Genomic DNA, 6605 nt, shown 5'->3' with positions numbered 1-6605 from the left:
ATAAGGTACGACTATGCTACAAATATGTATAGTACGAAGGATTTGTGTGAGATCATACCATTTGGGACACGGTGGATGCGCGGTCATTTGTAACCTAATTCGTGTGATTGTGATTCACTTATCAGATTAGGCTGTCGAAATTTTCAAGAGATTTTGTGTGTTTTGTGAGTGTTGAATACAAAATGTTTTTAAGTGATGAAATAAAGCATGCAAATAAATAATAAAATGTAGATAGATGTAAGGTACTCACCAAGTAAGCATTTTTGCGGTCGGATGTGGGATGGTGTGGTAAACGGGCCAGACTGGGAAGTTTCTGACCATCAACATTTCTTCTTACGACACATTTTTCATATTTCTTACAACAATATTCTTTCTCATCTTCACTCTAAGGAGTGCTCTGGTCACTGTGAACGCGCCTTAAGTTTAACATGTTAATACCTCATCGCTAATAGTGATACTATGACAGACACCTAAGCACTTGTAACGATTTCAACGAAGGGAACATAAGTTGTTGGGTAGGTTTATTAACAACCAGAAATAAAATATACCTAATTTATTAAGAGTAAACATCATTAGTTTAAACCGCTGTAAGTGATTGAACTTTGAAGGCCACGGATTTATTTGTCGCAAAATTTCGTAAAACACTGCGGACCGAAGTCCACTCATACGTGAGATGTTTTGAAAGCCTAAGGTCGATTTTCGAATTGAGATTTTTGGGTTGAGCGTGCTCATCTTCTAATAAAGTAAGATATCCTTTTATATTGAATAAATCTTTGAGGAGAAGATGAACACGCCTAAGCACAAAAACTATTCAGAAAACGTGCCTAAGGCCCAGAACACACGGTCAAAAGTCAAAAAAGTCAAAATTTCTTTATTTGTTTAGACTAATAAATAGTTCTTACAAATCGTCATTTTGCTCTTAAGGAGCCTCTACATGTCTCATAATCTTTTTACCCTACCAGCGCTTCGAGACCAACATTTGGCAAGTGCTGAGAAGAAGCGCCGCAACAAACTCAGTCACCACTGTCTGCCGGTTAATATAAATAAATAGAAATAGCAGTAGTAGGTACATTCGATTCAGGAGCAGTTCACTGAATTTACCATGCATTCTTGTATAGTGTATCTTATAAGAATGGGTATACAAAATTGCGTGGCATATTAAACAAGGTAGTGACGTGCTAATATCTAGACTTACAGATTACATACTCAAATACTAGTAGAAATGACTCGCATACCTACATAAGTTGGAATAACTTGGATTGACCAGTCCCCGAAAGCAGCGCCTGTTCACAGACATGACGAGTGAACCAGCCATCGCTTCACTCGACCATATTAGAGGGAATGTAACGACCCGCCTCACTACGCCACCACCCCAGAGACATTTTAGTGAGAATGACAATACCAAGTTATCTCTTAGAGAAAAAAAAAAACTAATAATAAAGCTAAGTAACAGTCCAGATTGAGAAGCATGACACTATAACATTTTAGAAAATTAGATTAGTTTATACATTACTTTTCATAGCACGATTTTAATTCTTTTTAGTGCGAGCATGAGAGGACCATAATCCTACTCCCAGGATGACTTATCATTAAGAAAATCTCGAGTTGTATAATAGGCTTTTTTAAGCATGTGATCTTTAACTATACCTTTAAATTTATTGTACGGTAGCTCTTTATATTTATCAGGGACTTTGTTATAAAAATGGATACCTTGTCCCATAAAGGTGGCAAACACTTTGTTAAGTCTAAAAGCGGGTATAGCCAATTTATTTTTATTTCTAGTATTGATTTGGTGAATATCACTTTTCTTTTTGAAATCATTAATATTTTGTTGAATAAATAGAATACAGTTTAGGATGTATTGTGAAGCGGCCGTGAGAATGCCAATTTCTTTAAACAATTCTCTAAGGGACGCTCTTGCTTTCATTTTATACAAGTATCTTATGGCACGTTTTTGCAGAATAAATATTGTTTCAAAATCTGCAGCTTTGCCCCATAGCATGATTCCATATGACATTAGGCTATGAAAGTAGCTAAAGTAGACTAAGCGAGCTGTTGAAACATCGGTTAATGACCGTATCCTTTTTATTGCAAAAGCCGCTGAGCTGAGCTTTCCCGCCAGAGTTTCTATATGGGAGCCCCACTGGAGTTTTGAATCCAGGGTAATTCCCAGAAATACAGTAGATTCTACCAGATCGAGTGCATTATTATTAAGTTCTATTTGGGTACTAACTGTTTTTACGTTAGGCAAAGAGAATTTTATACATGAGTATTTCTCAAAAAAAATGTACGTAACGAAACGGTAGTAACGAAATAGTAAGGCCATAAGGCTTGTTATACATTGGCGAAATATTGTGAATGCTCTTCATTTATTCAATTCGAGATATTTGTAAGTACGCACCCAAATACGGGGTAATATTAAGGGGTTAGAAATAAAATAAGGGAGTAATCATTCATACTGTTTTAATAAAATTATTTTTGTTCCATCATGTTTATCCATTTTGAGTCGTTCTCTGTAAGCTTTTTGCCTTTCGGCATTGGTTTTTGGCGGCATTCCTAAAAAAACAAAAGAAATAATCACATAAAAACGTAATCTAAATGATTTGATTATTTTTTGCTGGTGGCACCTCTGTAAAGCAGATAGTATCCAATCCTTTTGTTATTGACGCTCTATATTTTTTGAAATAAATTAAGTAGTGAATATTACTATGCTTAGTCAGGTAATAACAGTATACACTCAGCATTATGTTGTACTTTTTCGTAACGTAACGAAATTCGTAAAAAACGTAACGAAATATTAGACAAAATGAGATCAGACACAAGTATTTTTTTGATAAAAGCTGTTACAGCAAATATAAAAGCTTACTAAATGTTCGTACCACACGTATTACAAAAAATGGTTAAATGAAGACTTACCGTTCTATATAAAATCGCTGATTTTACTTCCTGTTACGAAAAAGTAATCCCACAAAACACACACGTTTTCACTAATTTTCGCGATAGATGTAATGGCGGAGACGTCAGGCCAACAGCCATTCAGAGTGCAGCTATTGTTGTCCGTGTAAAATAAATACGGTATTGTTCAGAAACCATGGGAAAGTAGAAATAAATCGTAACTAAAGAGTAAATAACGAAATAGTAAATGAGAGCGACTCATTTTGTTTTTTTGCTTTAAATTGCCAATTCATTATGACACCCCATAGAAAATCAATTTGATACAGAAACTGCGATTACTGTAGAACGATAATACAAAGAAATTTACAATAATTTAGTTACGTATCGCATTTTATGAAACAAAAATACATGAAAAAGCTAGGGTGGCAAACAGGTTTTTGTATGAAAGGTAAAAAAGGACTATTTTTAAAATATCTAAATATTTGGTAATAAGTAGGATTATAGCTACAATTCTTCGTTATCTTAAAGATTAATATTCGTCCTTCAAAATTGTGTGTGTGTTTTTTTTGTGTGATGATTTATAAACATAAAACTTTTGAACTGTTTCAAAGCACACTTTTTTTTTTCAAAATGTACATTTTTTTTGAGAAATACTCACATTTTGTTTTCTTTGCATTCAGTTGTAGATTATTTGTAGTGAACCAACTTAAAACTCTTGTTAGTGCATTATTTACATCGTCAAAGTTATTTTTACTTCTATCAATATTAAAAATCAAAGATGTGTCATCAGCAAATAACACGATTTCGCAAGAGTCTTTAACAAAATATGGTAGATCATTAATGTAGGTATATAAGAAACAAGAATGGACCCAGAATGGACCCCTGCGGAACTCCCATTTTCACAGGTGACCCAGAAGACAAAACACCATTTATGTCGACTTTTTGAACTCTAAAGTTTAAATAGGATTGTATTAAATCCAAAGCCGAGTCCTTTACCCCATAATACTGCAGTTTGCGAATTAGCGTTTGATGTTCTACGCAGTCAAAAGCTTTTGAGAGATCACAGAAGACCCCTAGTGCATTTTGAGAATTTTCCCAAGCCTCGAAGATATGTTTAAGTAGTGCAACCCCGGCATCGGTGGTGGAACGACCCTTGGTAAAACCATATTGTTCACTATGAAATAGTTTATTAGAGCCAAAGTGAATCATAAGTTGCTCCTGTATGATTTTTTCAAAAATCTTGCTCAAGGCGGGCAAGATAGAAATGGGTCTATAATTGCCAGGGTCGGTTTTGCTACCAGACTTAAATAATGGCATTAGTCTACTGTGTTTCATGAGGTTGGGGAAGATTCCCTTCTCTATGCAATTATTGAATATTATCGCTAACTGTGGGGAAATTATATCAATAATGTGTTTGACTATCTTGACAGAGATGCCCCAGATATCAGTTGTACTCTTTACATTTAAAAGATTAAAAGTTTTAGTGATATCTAATGGAGTAATATGTTTAAAAGAGAAGTGCGAGTCACAGGGTGTCACGTGGGTTTTCAATATTTCTTCAGCCTCGGAGGGAGATGACTTTAAGTTGGCAGTTGTTGCTGAAGCTATATTAACAAAAAATTTGTTAAAAGCTTCTGCTACATCTTTATCTGCAGATATCAAATTATCGTGAACTTTGAGAGAAAAGTCATTATCTCTTGGTTTTAGTTTACCAGTCTCTCGGTTGATAACATTCCAAGTTGCTTTTATTTTATTACTGGCGTTTCCTATCTTGTCCCTAATATAAAAAGACTTAGCCATGAAGCAAACTTTCTTAAAAATTTTTGAATACTTTTTCACATGCTCAAGAAAAGATATACTATTATTATACTTTTTCATGCCATAAAGCTCATATAACGTATTTCGACTTTTGTATATTCCCTTAGTAGCCCAGTCACTAAACTTAGATTTGGTATTTGGTTTTAATGGCTTTACAGTAAAAACTTTGTCATGTTCGGTTTTAATACATTCGAAAAGGTTATTGTAAAGAGCATCTGGGTCTCCCTGCACGTACGGCACTAAATGCAATTTATTTCCAAGATTATTCTTAAAACGTTCTAGACGACTAATGGTTACAGGTCTACATACGGCATTTTTGTTACTTGTATTATTAGAATTATTAAAAATAAATTCTACTTTAATACCACAGTGATCTGACGTAAGATTGTGTATGACAGCTTTTTTGTCAGGGACACAGCTAGAGAAAATATTATCTAGACAAGTAGCTGTGGTTTCCGTAATTCTAGTTGGCTCCTTAAATTGACTAAACAAATGAAATGACTTAAAAAGGGAAAGTAGTCTTACAGAATATGATGATGAGCTATCTAGTAAATTGACGTTAAAATCTCCACAAACTAAGACCTTTTTGTTGCTGTTACAAGTTTTATTAAGAGCATCCTCAATAGCCGCTTCAAAAATACCAAAGTCCCCAGAAGGGGGTCTATACACACATACAATGATGTAACTCTCAAGCTCGACACAGGAAATTTCGATAACACGCTCAACTGATAGCCCTACTACATCTTTGCGTTCTTTACATTTAATATTATTATTGACAAATATTAAGGAGCCTCCGTGAATGGCAGACTTCCTGTAAAACGCGCTACATAACTGATAATTATCTATGTAAAGAGAGCTTTCATATTTCTTAAGCCAGTGTTCAGTAATACACATTACATTAATGTCAAAACTTTTTAAGAAAAGCTCTAATTCTAAAACTTTGCTGGTCAAGCCTTGAATATTTTGATGAACAATCTTGAATGTTCCAGACTTGGCCTTTGTCGAGTGCCTCAGTTTAAACAACTAGTAGTAGGTACAGTCTTAATATTATTACTATTTACATAGTGAGAAATCAAATTATTAGTACCCTGATTATGATTATTTTTATGAATATGATTACATTTAATATTGAATGCAATCAAAGAGGCTAATTTATTCTTTAATTTTTTAGAGAGATACATTGTATCTACAGTCAACTTAAAGCACGGTGAAACGCAATTGCAACGAAACTGCAACTTCTAGTTACTTTTGACTTGCATCTAAGTGTCTGCCATACCACACATGACGCGACCAGTTTGAAATGGTCGCGTCATGTGTGGTCTCTCAACGTTGCAGTTTCGTTGCAATTGCGTTTTACCGTGTGTTCTGGGCCTAAGTACATAGTAAGAACGAAATGCGTTTTCCACAACAGCGATTAGTAATCTCTGATGTCGGGTTGTTGACATGCGCTCACTTAAGTGCATGTAGAAAGTGACCTCCATTCATAGTGCTCACTGCATTTGATGTACGCGTTATTGTTTCACGTATCACTTTGTTTTCGTATGAAGAAAGCGGTAAAACTTAGTATTTTATGGAATAGCAACAACTTAGATGTCATTACCATTTAAATCATAAAACAAAAGGCTTTTTAATGCATTGTTTACGATTATTGGCTAGTCTGTCAGCGAAAACTGTAGTAGTAAGACCGACTGATAAAGACACCAAAATAATATCTGTGCTTGGTCACCTGCGAGATGTGAATATAAATGATTCATTAGTTTAAACAATTGAGAATGTTACTAGGTATGCAAAATCACTTGAAACCTATGTTACAGTTAGGCTTTTACATTTACAAATACATAAGTTTTTATTTCATTCAAAAATACCCAGTAGTTATGATTTTATAGGCATTC

The sequence above is a fragment of the Ostrinia nubilalis genome, chromosome 7 (assembly GCF_963855985.1).
Source record: "Ostrinia nubilalis chromosome 7, ilOstNubi1.1, whole genome shotgun sequence".
Lineage (NCBI taxonomy): Eukaryota > Metazoa > Arthropoda > Insecta > Lepidoptera > Crambidae > Ostrinia > Ostrinia nubilalis.
The sequence above is the reverse complement of the archived record's forward strand: the minus strand, read 5'-3'. Positions refer to the sequence as shown.